The following is a 16,716-nucleotide window of genomic DNA, read 5'->3' as shown; positions in this document are numbered from 1 at the left end:
AACATCCCAAGGAGCACTGTGCAAGCGATAATATTGAAATGGAAGGAGTATCAGACCACTGAAAATCTACCAAGACCTGGCCGTCCCTCTAAACTTTCAGCTCATACAAGGAGAAGACTGATCAGAGATGCAGCCAAGAGGCCCATGATCACTCTGGATGAACTGCAGAGATCTACAGCTGAGATGGGAGACTCTGTCCATAGGACAACAATCAGTCGTATATTGCACAAATCTGGCCTTTATGGAAGAGTGGCAAGAAGAAAGCCATTTCTTAAAGATATCCATAAAAAGTGTTGTTTAAAGTTTGACACAAGCCACCTGGGAGACACACCAAACATGTGGAAGAAGGTGCTCTGGTCAGATGAAACCAAAATTGGCAACAATGCAAAACGTTATGTTTGGCGTAAAATCAACACAGCTGAACACACCATCCCCACTGTCAAACATGGTGGTGGCAGCATCATGGTTTGGGCCTGCTTTTCTTCAGCAGAGACAGGGAAGATGGTTAAAATTGATGGGAAGATGGATGGAGCCAAATACAGGACCATTCTGGAAGAAAACCTGATGGAGTCTGCAAAAGACCTGAGACTGGGACGGAGATTTGTCTTCCAACAAGACAATGATCCAAAACATAAAGCACAATCTACAATGGAATGGTTAAAAAATAAACATATCCAGGTGTTAGAATGGCCAAGTCAAAGTCCAGACCTGAATCCAATCGAGAATCTGTGGAAAGAACTGAAAACTGCTGTTCACAAATGCTCTCCATCCAACCTCACTGAGCTCGAGCTGTTTTGCAAGGAGGAATGGGAAAAAATGTCAGTCTCTCGATGTGCAAAACTGATAGAGACATACCCCAAGCGACTTACAGCTGTAATCGCAGCAAAAGGTGGCGCTACAAAGTATTAACTTAAGGGGGCTGAATAATTTTGCACGCTCAATTTTTCAGTTTTTGATTTGTTAAAAAAGTTAGAAATATCCAATAAATGTCGTTCCACTTCATGATTGTGTCCCACTTGTTGTTGATTCTTCACAAAAAAATACAGTTTTATATCTTTATGTTTGAAGCCTGAAATGTGGCAAAAGGTCGCAAAGTTCAAGGGGGCCGAATACTTTCGCAAGGCACTGTATATCCAGATGATACAGTCATATATTCATGTGTTCCTTCTCTGGTTCAGGCTGTTGAAGAGCTCCAGACTGCTTTCCAGTCACTGCAGGCCTTCCTTTATGGTCTCAAACTGGTCTTGAATGTACAAAAAAACTAAATTCATGATCTTTACCAGAGTTAGAACTCTGCCAGAGAGCGTTAGCATTGTCACATCTGGTAGCTAATCTATTGAAAAAGTGTTATCCTACAAAAAGTTAATGTGGTTTATCTTGTGACAAAGCTTACATTGAAATTGGGTTTTTATTTTCGTAATGAGTCTTGCTCCCCGCTTATGGCTAGAAAGAAGCTTGTTCAGATCACTTTTCTCTCTGTAATTGATTATTGTGACTTGTTGTATATGCATGCAACCTCCTCTGTTTTACAGAGACTGGACTGTTATGCATCCTTGCACATTATTACAAATACCTAGTCACTCACCCACCATTCCACATTGTACCAAATTGTAGGTTGGGCCTGACTTTATATGCGCAGAAAGATACATCTGTATGTGTTCATTTACTAAGCCCATTTGGGTAAACTCCCTCTTTACCTCTGTAGTCTGGTCTCCTTCACCACCAGCAGTTACCATACCCGGTCTGCTAGGTGGTTGCTACTTAAAGTCCCCAGGACATTCACAGTATTAGGCAAGACTGCCTTCTCTTCTTGTGCACCAGACACATGGAATAGTCTACAGTCCATGCTTCATCTAGATATGTTAGTGCCACTGAAGGAATTTAAAATATTGATGGGAGACTCTGTTACAGAGGAGTGTAAATGTTTTTTTTTAGGTTGGATCATGCTGTTGTATTGTTGTATGTTTTAATTATGTAATGTATTGATTGTTTCTGCCTTCTTGGCCAGGTCTCCCAAAATGAATCACCAAGTACTCATAGTGACCAGACATCATGCTGAAAGCTGTCTTCCATTCATCCCCCTCCGGGCCCCGCAGAGCTGTTCGATGGCTGCCGGCACCAACGGGAGAGGGCAACAATACTTGGTGGTGATCTCATTTAGTCCTCGGAAATCAATACACGGGTGTAATCCTCCATCCTTCTTCGCCACGAAGAAGAAGCCTGCAGACGCAGGAGATGTGGACGTGCGGATGAAACCATGTTGGAGTGCCTCATGGATGTACTCCTCCATGGCCTGGGTTTCAGCCACCGACAGAGGGTAGATGCGCCTGCGCGGGGGCGCAGATCCTGCAAGCAGGTCTATGGGATAGTCCCAGGAGCAATGAGGAGGGAGACAGGTGGTGCGGGTTTTGGAAAAAAACTCCAGCAGGTCCTGTTATACCTCCGGGATGTTGGGCTGAAGGGCAACCACAGGACTCTCAACCGACATGGAATCACAGGGGACGGGAAAGCAGGTCCTCTGGCATTCGGCTGCCTAGATCGTGATTTTCATCCTCGACCATGAGATGGTGTCACCTGCCTCCGCAGGGAGGGAGGTGACACCTACCTCTGTGGGTTCAGGCTCTGATACAGAGTGTTCACTGAGGGAGGGAGAGAAGCGATGAGGGTACTGACGCTTCCAAAGTAGGTTATCCAGACAGATGGCCATCACGATGAGTGCGTCCAATTGTCATCTCGACATGCCAGTTCCGTCTGGATCTCCTCGCGCAGACCTCTTCTGAATAGCATAAGGAGCGCTGGCTCATTCCATCCGCTGGATGCTGCTGCTGCTGCCCGGAAGGTGAGCACATACTTAGCAGTGGTCTGGTCATCTCTGCCCTCCGGTGGATTATCGAAGATAGCTCTGAACAGAACCAAGAACCACTCATGCGAAGCCAGCTCCTCCTATCTTCTCTACCAGACGGCCGTAGCCCACCCCAAGCCCGCCCAGTCAGCAGAGAAATAACTGTGGCGACCTTGGACCTCTCATTCTCAAAATAGAAAGAGCACTGGAGTAGGAAGCCACGGCATTTAGATGTGGTTCCATCATATTTTTCCAGGAGTGACAAACGGGCATCGCTGACCTGGGCAGACTGCTGAATGGACTGGTGTGCTAGCTCGCTGGGTCAACTGGTGGCAGAGTATCCTCCGCTAGTTGAAGGCAACGCCTCTCAGGTATGTTTGAGACATTGAAGACTGGGAAGAACCTCTTCCATAGCCGTACCCAGTGAAGTGATGGAGTCCAGGTGTGTCTAATGACGAGGCGCAGGTGCCAGGTATTCGTAATGATGGTTGTCAAAGTCAGTGATTAGTAAACCGATGACATCGAACACCGGAGAGAGGGGGAGTAGATGTGACAATTTGTGGGAAAAAAGTTGAGATTGTCCCATCTTTCAAGAATCCCTGAGCTCTAAAACAGAAACATTGTTCTCTCTGTCCCATTGCAAAAAAAAATATCTAAACTAAAAAAATGATGCGTTACACCACTGGGCACACAACATGAAATTGAGGATTATGGGTAAGTGTGGGCCTGCTTCTAGACCATTTATTTCTTAAGCAAGCTATTTTCAAATGAGAAAGTACTATCATAAAAAAATCGGCAAAGCCGTACATGGATATATTTTTTGAAGGGGACACGTTTCTGTCATAATCATTAGAGGACAACGCTGGAGAAGACATGATGGTGTACTGCTTTCAATGTTTTCAGAGGGAGCTAATGTGTTTCCAGCGTGTATCATGATGTCAACACAGAAAAAACTCCCCTTGGACATCCAGGCAGGAAAATGAAGGAGCATGTTCATCAGAGACCTAGATAATTAACCGGGGCCCTAGCCAAAGCACACTGAAAAAAATGGTGCTTTGAATTGACTTAATTCAAATGTGTACATCGGTTCCACGTGAATGAAACATGTTAGATAAACACAATTTTTCTTTGTGTCAAGCAAATATAATTTGTTGAAGTAAATGCATTGTAAAAACATAGTAAAAAATATCTAACAAAATCACGAGAGCTCCATCTTTGGACATTCTGTTTTGAGTTTTTGTGAACAATCTAACAAGTTCAATATACAGTGTGAAACACACAAAACAGCTCACTGAAACAGCCTGTTTTTAAATGTAACAGCTGTGTTAAAAAGTTTTCCCCATTCAGTTCCATAAAAACCTTCTGAAAGACTTAAGGTGTAGCGGAGCTCAGTAGGGTAACTGAGGTTCATGACATACAGTACATGAGGCAAAACAGCATTGCAACAGCAAATGCTACGTTGCCCAGATCCTGCAGCACCTTGATGCATTCAAGCACAATCCCAGTGTCCTCTGGTTCCTCACTCGCGGCATGGTCTTTGATAATGTAGATCCCCACAGTAGTGTCCTCAATGACTGCCTTGGTGGACTCTTCATCCATGCCCTGAACAAGACACAAAGGCAAAACTTGTCAATCAAATGAAATGAATCATTCATCAATGAAGTGTTTACAGTTAGGAACTCTAGATTGCAAAAAGTACAGCTCATGAATCATAAGAGCATGATACAGACAGAAATAAATCAAGACTGAAGTCCTTTTAAGTGTCAACTAAATCAAGAACTGCTGGTAATATTTGAACACCGCCTATTACAAGGTTAAAATGAAGTGGTTCTGTCACAACTTCCGCCGAAGTCGGCTCCTCTCCTTGTTCAGGCGGCGGTCGACGTCACCGGCTTTCTAGCCATCGCCGCTCCATTTTTCATGTATCCATTTGTTTTGTCTTGTTCCCTGCACACCTGGTTTTCATTCCCCAATCAATCTACATGTATTTATTCCTCTATTCCCCATCATGTCTTTGTGTAAGATTGTTTGTGTTACGTGTGTATTGTTGATGCGCCAGACTGGCTTGTTTTTTCCGTGTTATTTTTCACGAAGATGTTCATTGTTAAACATAATTCTTGTGACTGTTTTGCGCATTTTGCACTTTTGCCTAATAAAGTGTGCGCCTGTTCACAAATCTCTGTTCTCCTGCACCTGACTTCGCTACCAGTACGCTCACATCTTGTTCTAACCAAGATTTCCATTCTATTCAGATTACATTTGAGACATAACCAATTTGAAAAAAGAGTGCATCTAACCGCTAATGAAATAAGACGTAAGACAGAGGAGATGACACAGTAATAGAATAGCTAGTGATAGAATATGATGGTGGAACGGAAAAGGAGAGGAAGAGAAAGATAAAAGGACAGAAGATGGAAACACTTCAATCTATTAACAATCTATTAACATTCCTGAACAAGGTTTTCTGGGTCTTCACCCATATACAAAGACACTCCATTTATGATGCACTCTCACCTGATATCTATGTTGCTATTTTAAGAAAAGAGAAGGATTTTTAAATGTATGTCTTATTTTGAAGCCCAGTCAACTTTTGGTGAAGAACCCACATGTGAATGTGTCTTTGAAGCATAAGGAATTCTTACATTAGCCATAGGTGCCATGGTTGATATGAGTCTTCTGCCCAGCTGTCTTCCTCTTCTTCAGAACAACTTCAGCAGGTTATCTGAGTGTATATCAAGTTGAGAAAGACATTTGGACTGGAGTGGGGTTTTGGTGATTCGCTTAAACGCAACATTGATCTGAAAATAGTACTTCAACAAATTATATTAAAAACTGCAGAAAGGAAAATAGACTGGAGATGATCACACAAGCAGCAATCTAGAGGGTTCTCCATAGAGAGAAATAACTACGCAGTCAGCACAAATGGTGAGAACTCTGAATAAGGCTCACTAATGTGGCAAGCTGAGGGATAACAATCTTCTACCTTCACCAACAAATCCCAAATAACATACCCAATACATCAGCAATAAGACAAGCATGGCTAATTTATCTCAATGACTTCAAAGAGCGCAGGCCATCTTGCCATGAAGTCCTCTACCATGGGTGCGTCATGGACAATTTCATGTGTCCTGTCTTCTTCATTTTGAACTTCGCTGTGTCTCTGTTGTTCCTTTTCTTCACATCGTACAGTAGAGCTTTCCGCATTTCTTCGAGGCTCTCTTCTGTTTCTCCTGCGGGATATGTGGGGTTAAAGTTCACTTCTGCTCTCTTTGGCTTTTTAACACCATAGGCTGCTCTTGACTTCCCTGCAGGTTTGTGTTTCTCTGAGTTTATCGTCACCCCTGGACATCCCAGTCTTCTCAGGCGAGCGTTTGCCAGTTTTATTTCAAACTGGTTTTCCATCCTCCACATACAGTGAAGGAACATTTCTAAATCAGGTTTTTAGTAATCTCTGTTGTGTTACTTTGGTGAACAATTAAGGCATTCCAGGTCCTAAATGCACATGGATAGTCAATGTATGTACATGGGTAACGGACAGTACGGCCATAATGTGGGTGCTTTAACTTGTAATGATGCAAAAGTTAGGACCTACTTGACACCAATTCGGAACACCCCTTACATTTCCACATTCACACGACACTGAAAAGAAGAGAGCAGACCTAAAGACTGACATTCCTAGCAATATTTTGGGGGGTTATTAAAACAACCTCTGATAACAATACTCACCAACACTATATAGCATTTGAATGGATAGACAAAGCAGCACACGTGTAGTAGGCAAACACCATGGACCTGTAAATATCCATTTTGTTCATGAAATGATTATTTTTTTCATTATGAAATGCTTGATTCAATTCTCTATTGATTTATGCATGCATTCACTCATATGCACCTACATTGAATTGTTTTTATTTTTGTCAAATCATTTTAAATGTATTGATAAATGGACACCGATAATATAAAGTAGTGAAAAAATTACTTGGCTCATCGCACTCTAGTGACTCCTTGTGGAGGGCTGGGCTGACTTTTGTGGTCAGTTGAACCTCCGACACATTGGTGCAGCTGGTTTCCGGGTTAAGCGAGCGGGTGTTAAGAAGCGCAGCTTGGCGGGTCATGTTTCGGAGGACGCATGACTCGACCCTCGCCTGTCCGGAGCCCGTTGGGGAGTTGCAGGGATGAGACAAGATCGTTAGCACGAAATTGGGAATATAAAGGCGGTAAAAATTACATAAATTACAAACATTTTATATTTGAGATTCTTCAAATAGCCACCCTTTGCCTTGATGACAGCTTTGCACACTCTTGCCATTCTCTCAACCAGCTTCACGAGGCAGTCACCTGGAATGCATTTCAATTAACAGGTGTGCCTTCTTAAAACTTCATTTGTGGAATTTATTTATTTCTTAATGCGCTTGAGCCAATCAGTTGTGTTGTGACAAGGTAGGGGGGTAAACAGAAGATAGCCCTATTTGGTAAAAGACCAAGTTCATATTATGGCAAGAACAGCTCAAATAAGCAGAGAGAAATGACAGTCCATCATTACTGACATGAAGGTCAGTCAATACGGAACATTTCAAGAACTTTGAATGTTTCTTCAAGTGCAGTCGCAAAAATCTTCCAGCTCTATAATGAAACTGGCTCTCATGAGGACCGCCACAGGAATGGAAGACCCAGAATTACTGGGTCTTACTTTAAGACATGAAGGTCAGTCAATCCAGACCCAGAGTTACCTCTTCTGCATAGGATAAGCTTCACAGAGTTCAAGTAACAGATACATCTCAACATCAACTGTTCAGAGGAGACCTTGTGAATCAGGCCTTCATGATCGAATTGCTGCAAAGAAACCACTACTAAAGGACACCAATAAGAAGAAGAGACTTGCTTGGGTCAAGAAACACAAGCAATGGCCATTAGACCGGTGGAAATTTGGAGTCCAAATTGGAGATTTATGGTTGCAACCGCCATGTTTTTGTGAGGTGCGGTGTAGGTGAACGGATGATTTCCCCACCGTAAAATATGGAAGAGGAGGTGTTACGGTGTGGGGGTGCTTTGCTGGTGAATCTGTCTGTGATTTATTTAGGATTTAAGGCACACTTAACCAGCATGGCTACCACAGCATTCTACAGCAATACGCCTTCCCATCTTGTTTGGGCTTAATGAGACTATCATTTGTTTTTCAACAGGACAATGACAGGCTGTGTAAGGGCTGTTTTACCAAGAAGGAGAGTGATGGAGTGCTGCATCAGATTACCTGGCCTCAACCAAATTAAGATTGTTTGGGATGAGTCGGACCGCAGAGTGAAGGAAAAGCAGCCAACAAGTGCTCAGCATTTGTGGGAACTCCTTCAAGACGGTTGGAAAAGCATTTCAGGTGAAACTGGCTGAGAGAATATAAAATATATTTTGATTTGTTTAACTCTTTTTTGGTTACTACATGATTCCATGTGTGTTATTTCATAGTGTTGATGTCTTCACTACTATTCTACAATGTAGAAAATATTAAAATAAAGAAAAACCCTTGAAGGAGTAGGTGTTCTAAAACTTTTGAAACTTCTAAAACTTTTCTGCATTCAATTACAGCATTTAAAGCATTATTTGCTGGTTGATGGTATTGATTGAGCGAGCTAGCTACGTTCTCATGCTCGGAGATCCTGTCTGATGTTGCAGATCAATGGTGCTCGTGGTTCAGTGTTTATTGGTCTCCAGGGAATCGGCCTGTCTGTCTCCATGAATTTACATCTGGACTCATTCATTCTATCAAGGGCAACCACAGAGCACAGGGGAATAGCTGAACTTTGCACCAATCTCAATCAAATGGAAAGGGGAGGTGAAATGTATAGGATAATTCACAGGTCTGCTCTATATCATAATAGTATACATTGATGCAATGCTTCAGTGAAGAGGATGGGATGTTCCCATGTGTGAATAACTTATTCAAAATGGTGGAGCTTTTTTCACCTTCTTCTTGAACCCGCCTGGCTCAAGTCTGTATCCTATTCACCTCTCTCACTATAAAAACGGTCCTTATCCTTCCCGCAGGCTCAAGGAGAAATGGAAAGCCATATTTCTTACACAACTTGAGGAAACAACATGGGGTAAAAAATCTCAGAGCGTTGGGTTGATAGCTTGAACAGTTATCAAGCTCATATCTGGTAATTGGAGAGAAAATCCTCAATAGATCCTATAGCTAGCACTTACTATTGTCAAGAAAAAGGTCAGGAAACCAAAGGTACATTGCCTGCCACTACGTATAATAAGCGAAGCATTGTCTCTTGCACCAAAACAAACTGTAATGTTACTAAATAAAGCAAGTCAGGGCATTACTAAACAGCGTTGCACTGGAGGCATGTTGTCAGTTGGCGCAGTCAGCAATACAAATGACAGTTTGTAGCCTAAGACATGGCAACAGTAATTAGCTGGACCTACTGTAGTCAGACAGTCCAAGGTTGTTTCAAGGGTATGGAGAAAACTCAATGTGTGTTTTTCCTCCTCTCCAATAAATGTCAATGCTACACTAGACCCGTGGAATGAACTGCAGACGAGAACAGTTGCAGCCTGTTAAATTAAAAACAGCCCTGGCTAATTTATAGCGCACAATACCTGTGCACATCCAATGTAAACAGCCTATGGTATTTTATGAGCACATTACCTGCATTTTTTTGCACAGTGAGGTTGTTTGAGTGTGGCTGTGTGGTGCAAGGAAAGGGCTTTTCCTCTAAAGAAAAAAAATTCCCTGTTATTGGCAACAAAAAAAATGAATTGGCACTGTGGTTATCCTATTGGAATGAATAGGCCTTTCATAGATTTAACTGAACACATAAGGTCCTAGACAAGCCAATGATGAGCCACTTGGTGCTAAACCAAGATTGAGAACATGGCCTCAGTGTGAGAATATAAGAGCATGCGATACTAGACTACATTAAAGTATAACGGAGAGGGAAGGAAGGAGAGAGCAAACCTTCATGGCTAGTGAACATTATAGTGCAGTAAACAGGGAAAAGTGCAACAGCCAAACGATCCACCAGGGTTTGATGATTATCACTGTCCTGAGAGTGAAGCGTGTTTGCCATGTTTTTGTGAACGCTTATAAAGACACACGTTTATATAAGTACTACAAGTAATATGTCACGAAGCATATTTTTCAGTGATGTTGTTGATATGTTTCCACATCGTTCTCTAGCAGTGATGCACTATACAGTATTTGGAATAGGGTGCCATTTGGGATGCACACAAGGTTATGTCTCAGAACTGAATGGTTCTTTCGCTGCTGAAGGTAATCCATGCAGCCAGTTGACTCCTGGGGCCTTGTTACCAGCCTGCCCTTCAGAATGCATTATAATTCAGTAAATCAGGGCAACACCTGCAGTCACTACCTCATGTGCAAGTCAGCGTGTGTGTGTGTGTGTGTGTGTGTGTGTGTGTGTGTGTGTGTGCATAATATATAGGCGAGCATACGCATGTGTGTGTTGTGTGTGTAAAGTATCTTTGTATGCATTACTTTGCTTTGCAGTCTGTTTATTTAATAATACTGGACAGAGGAATGTCAGTGTTCATTAATGTGATATCTGTGGCAGCTTTGTATTCTGAAGGGAACAAAACATTCATGGTTCTGTCCTAAATGACACCGTATTCCTTATATAGTGCACTGCAGTGCCCATTGGGCTTTGGTCAAAAGTAGTGCACTATGTATGAAATAGGGTGCTATTTGGGATGTAGAACATTACACAATGGAAGAAGTTTGTTTGGAAGCTACTCCTCTGGGGGTTCTTTGTTAGACATTCAACAGATATCTGACTGGATACATTGAATTCCTCACCTATAAGAACAGTTTTAAGAGTTCAGCTTTTTTTTATACCTTCATTTAACTAGGCAAGTCAGTTAAGAACAAATTCTTATTTTCAATGACGGCCTAGGAACAGTGGGTTAACTGCCTTGTTCAGTGGCAGAACGACAGATTTTTACCTTGTCAGCTCAGGGATTCGATCTTGCAACCTTTCGGTTACTAGCCCAACGCTCTAACCACTAGGCTTCCTACCACCAAAGGAATGTCAGTGTTCATAGCTACAAGTGATATCTTGACCCGTGACTCAAACCAAGTCAGAGTTTGGTTGTTGTCTACATTTTGGTTGCTCATTAGGATATTGCAATACGTTTATAAATCCACCTTAAAATAAATGTACGTTTTGTGTCACTTGACAGTTCATTTTCAAGGTTGTTTTCCTCCCATGTAGACCTACTGCACAAAACAAAGAAAAGAACAGAAACATGAGTCTGAAATGTATAGTTGAGAGGAAGAAAGATTGCTTTCCAATCATCGGATCTTCCATAAAAGTCTCTCAGCAGATGGTGAGTATGCAAAGAGAGGATGAAACAGAATCTTAGGGACACCTGCACCACACAGGCAGGCAGGCAGGCCGGGCCTCCAGTGAAAACTGAAACCTTTTCTCTCCGCCTTTCAGGAAATCAGAGTAGTAGGGCTTCTAAGAACAGAGCAACAATGGGAGAACTGGGAGAAAGGTCTGGGTAGTGGACCAAATGGAACCTTATTCCCTATTTAGTGTTCTAGCCTATAGGGCTCTTGTCAAAAGTCGTGCACCATATAGTAAATAGGGTGCCATTTGGGATGCTGACCTGGCTTTGCTCATTTAATCTTGTTCCAGATGGAAATTGGACTCCAGTTTGAAGAACCTCTTTGTTTCAGCTGTATGGATAAGAATAGATACGGTGGGTATGTATGGTTACTATTATTCATACTGTAGTCTAGCTCTTTGTCCTTGTGATGATCCTCCTTGATATGATACTGTTACAGTTATAAGTTAAAACATTTTCTCTGATAATAAACAATAGATGTCAGATCTTGCTTCAAATAAATGCGTATTTAAGTACAGTATTTGTATTTTAAATCTTATTTTTAGTTTATTCTGAGTATTTTTTTAAATAATTGAAGAAGCCTGAGAGCTGTAGTGAAAGCCTTTTGTTGAATGTACTCTGCTGAGGTGAAGTGGCTGAGAGGTGCCCCTCCCTCCCTGCCTCTCACCAACAGCACTCCACACAAAGGATCAGTAGAGCAGGACGAGAGAGACAGCAGCTTAAACTCTTCTACGAGCCCCTCTCTAAACTCCTCAACAATCCAACGTGAAGTGGCTCTGGCGTACCTGGGGCTTGGAGGAAAATGGAGGTTCACTGTGAGGGGGACTTAGGCTAGACATACTCAGGTCCTCTGGGGCTCCTGATGAAGGCTTCGCTAATGGACATCATTGTTGGATTGAAAGTGTTGGTTTAAGGGGGTGGGATGTGGGGTGCGGGTGGTTTTTGTATGATAAATATTTGAGGGTGGGTAGGCTCAGAGCCAGTGAGCTGTCTGTCAAACAGACTGATTGGCGTACTGAAAAGAGAAACTCCACAGATTTACATTGAAATGTGAATTTTTTGTTTCAGTTTGGGTGGAAATGGTTTATTGGTGAAACCAGCACAGTTATCCAAATGATTGGGTTTTCTTTTGGTTTTGATTTCATTCCAAATGACTCTACTAATTGGCCCACACAAACTATTACTTCAGTTTTTCTCTGCTGTTTGCACTGTCTAAAATGACATTGTAAGATGTATAGTTTAATTTCTTAACTGGAATCAGCTGTTAGGTTGATGAATCGCTGATTGATGAACGGTAGACCAGCAGTGATCTTCCTAAGGGAAAGGGTGACAATGTAACACTGTGGCTGGAATCGTGTGTGTGTGTGTGTGTGTGTGTGTGTGTGTGTGTGTGTGTGTGTGTGTGTGTGTGTGTGTGTGTGTGTGTGTGTGTGTGTGTGTGTGTGTGTGTGTGTATTTATGCGCTTATGATGGAAGTGTCTCAAACAATGTGTTATGGCCCTGTTAATGCAGACTTAACAGAATGCTACATTTTAGGGCACGTTGAAGATTCTGAATTAGATCGTTACCTCACTAGTTTACCCGTTTACAGGTCAGGGAGTTACAACCGTGAACTGTATCACCTTATTCCATATGTTTGAGTGAAGAAAATAAATCAAACACGTGTGAAAAATGTCTGTAGAAAGATACAAATGTTACAAGGGACTGTGAAAATAGAGGAAGCCTGAGAAACACACATGGCGATCACATTTTCAGCAAGGGAGCACTTGTCAACCTGGAATGTTGTTGCAAAAATAAATACAAGTTATTCCTAATTGCTTTAACTTTGTACAAAAATCCTAGTTACAGCCAAAGGAGAGACGTAAATCAGTGTTATGTTTTCTCCGGTTGGTCTGGCCTGAGTCCACACTAACCTAGGAGAGTACCATCTTTCAACCTCCTCAGCAAAAATGTTTAAATAGATGTGCGAACCAGGTACAGTTTCAGCAGGCTCTCCAAGACAGTTGATGCAGAGGTCAGATGAGTTACTTTAGAGAAATAAATCTTCTGTAAGTCATGCTCAAAATGAGTTATACGATAGGATACTATGACTTTATTGTCCATTTAAGTGGATGTTCATTTTGTGAATTTACTCTTCATTTAATTGTGATTTTTTTTTGTAAATGATCTACACAAAATACTCCAATGTCAAAGTGGAAGAACATGTTTATATTTTTTTGTTAATGGAAAATAAAACACATATATATCTTGATTAGATAACTGTTCAACCCACTGAGTCAATAAATTGTTGGAATCACCTTTGGAAGCGAATACAGCTGACAGTCTTTCTGGGTAAGTCTCTAAGAGCTTTGCAAACCTGGATTGTACAATATTGCCCTTTATTCTTTAAAAAATGTATCAAGCACTGTCAAGTTGGTTGATGATCATGGCTAGACAGCCATTTTCAAGTCTTGCCATAGATTTTTAAGATTATTGTTACCAAGCTTCTCAGGAACATTCAATGTTCATCTTGGTAAGACAACCCAGTGTATATTTGGCCTTGTGTTTTAGGTTATTGTCCTGCTGAAAGGTGAATTTGTCCCCCAGTCTCTGTTGGAAATCAGACTGAACCAGAGTTTCCTCTAGGATTTTGCGTGTGCTTATCTCTATTCCATTAGTCCTTTCCCCTAGTCCTTGCAGATGACAATTATATCCATAGCATGAGGAAGTCACCACCATTCTTGAAAATATGAAGGGTGGTACTCAGTGATGGGTTTTGCATTCATAACGCTTTCAGGACAAAAAGTTCATTTCTTAGCAAATTCTTTGGTAGTATTACTTTATTGCATTATTGCAAACAAATGTTTTTATTTGTATATTTTTTTCTGTACAGGGTTCATTCTTTTTAATCTATCATTTATTGTGGAGTAACTACAATGTTGTTGAGCCATCCTCAGTTATCTCCTATCACAGCCATTAAACTCTGCAACTGTTTTAAAACCACCATGGTGGATTCCCTGAACGGTTTCCTTTCTCTCCGGCAATTGATTTAGGAAGGACGCCTGTTTCTTTGTAGTGACTGGGTCTATTGATACACTATCCAAGCTGTAAAATTAATAACTGCACAATGCTCTAAGGGATATTCAAGACTATTTTTGTACCCATATATCAATTGATGCTCTTCTTTGCGAACCATAGGAAAACTTGAATCTGTGCTTGAAATTCACTACTCGACTGAGGGACCTTACAGATAATTGTACTTGTGGGATACAGAGATGAGGTAGTCGTTTAAAAATCACGTTGAACACTATTGTTGCAGACAAGTTGAGTCCATGCAACTTATGTGACTTGTTAAGCACATTTTTACTCCTGAACTTATTTAGACTTGCCATAACTAAAGGGTTGAATACTTATTGACTCAAGACATTTCAGCTTTTAATTTGTTATTAATTAATAAACATTTCTAAAAACATAATTCCAATTAGACATTATGGGGTATTGTGTGTAGATCAGTGTAACAAAATCTCAACTTAATCAATTTAAAATGCTGGCTGTAACACAACAAAATGTGGAACAAGTAAAGTGGTGTGAATACTTTCTGAAGGTAATGTATGTTTGTGGTACCGTAGTAAACTTTTTGGAAGAAGGAAGAATCAATTGTATAATGTGTAAATCTATTCCATGGCCATGTTCGCTGAATGGACAAATTAGCCCCAAAGAACAGCTGGGGGGGAAGTGATCCATGGCTCAACCTATACAGACAGTTAGTTAATGCTTCAAAACGCTAATTCAATGAATATCAGTATACTTCAAGGGCCTCCTTAGAGCACTGAGAATAAACTGCTGTTGCACAGTTCTTCAACATGTTTCCATGACATCCTAACACACTCCAAACACACTGTAGTGGTGGAAGTCTAGTTTCACTATTAGTACTTGTACTTAATAAGCAGTTTGTGGGAGGCAGCATTTGTTAGGGTCCATTCCATCCTATTCCTTTTTTTGTGCACTTCTTTTTGCCAGAGCCCTATGGGCCCTGGTCAAAAGTTGTGCACTTTATAGGGGAAATAATGCCATTTGGGACGTAACCTCAGCCCAGCATTAGAATACTCTGATTACAGAATTCCTGAGTGGTGCAGCGGTCTAAGGCACTGCCTCTCAGAGCAAGAGGTGTCACTGCAGTCCCTGGTTCATATCCAGGCTGCATCATATCTGGCCGTGATTGGGAGTTCCATATAGCGGCGCACAATTGGCCCGGGGTAGGCTGTCATTGTGAATAAGAATTTGTTCTTAACTGACTTGCCTAGTTAAATAAAGGTTCAATTTAAAAAACATACAGTTTTTTACATACATCCATGTTCTTGATATCAGTATAGCCTTCATGTTATCAGATCATGATGTTATCCAGGAATTGCTCTGGGAGTGTGTCACTGGATTGATAGAAAAAGTTACTAGCACTTAAAATTACCAGTGTTCTTCACTCTTTATCCTGGAGGGCCACAGTATAGGGTATTTTGTCAGGCTACAACCCATGCTATAACCCCTGTTTCAACTACTATCATCAAAAAATCACTATGTTCAGTCAAATATATGGTTTTACTTCACTTATAGCGCACCAATTTTCTACCAGGGCCCACAGGCTGCTAACAAACCTCTTACATTAAATACATCTTTCATTTCAAGAGAAGAACAGCTCTCAAGTACAGTTCCCTTCACAGAGGTCTGGAGAATGACAACATGGCATCACGTCATTCAAACATCCAATAATTCAACGTGTAATCTCATAAAGATTCAATGGAGATGTGCAACCCATGATATGAGACATAGATGTGAGAGACAATAGCACCAACAGTAGTGTACTTGTGTCTGTTGTTTACCTCTCATGTTTTCCTGTCAGCCCAGTCAGTTTATCTGCCTCATCAGGGTGTACTGTATGCTGGCCTGTAGTATAACCGCTGCTGGAAAGCCTTCCTCAGGGAATAAACTAAACTCCTGAAAGACTATGTGTTAAACATAGCCAGAGGCCCACGACAACAAATTACAGTTATATAAAGACAGACTGGCCACTCATGATCTCATCCACTGTGAAAGGACACGGTTACACCATGAAATAAAAAAAATTTCCTGGCCTTTTTCTCGGTTTGCTTTCTACCAAAAATAACGCCATGAAAAAAGCTAATGTCAAATATAAATAGTTTCAAATACTATTTTTTAAAATCTTGTGGACCTCCCCTATCTTGATTTGTTTTCTGTTCGTGTCCAGTTTATGTTGTCTACATCTTATTGGTTGTGATTATTGAAAGAGATTGAAAATAATGGTCTGACTGATCTCCGCAGGCAAAGAGAGAGAGAGAGCAGAAGAGATATGTCCTGCAGATTCCATGGCTGATTCTTTTCTCTGTTCCCTTCCTTTGTGGGTACCAGTGAGTGAGGTCATGACATGCGGCTGTCTGTCTGCATTCTCTAAACTGTGTGGCATTTTTTGTTTGCTTTTGTCTCTTCCTTGTGTATGGTCCTGCCATAAATCG

The sequence above is a fragment of the Oncorhynchus mykiss genome, chromosome 28, assembly GCF_013265735.2.
Source record: "Oncorhynchus mykiss isolate Arlee chromosome 28, USDA_OmykA_1.1, whole genome shotgun sequence".
Taxonomy (NCBI): domain Eukaryota; kingdom Metazoa; phylum Chordata; class Actinopteri; order Salmoniformes; family Salmonidae; genus Oncorhynchus; species Oncorhynchus mykiss.
The sequence above is the reverse complement of the archived record's forward strand: the minus strand, read 5'-3'. Positions refer to the sequence as shown.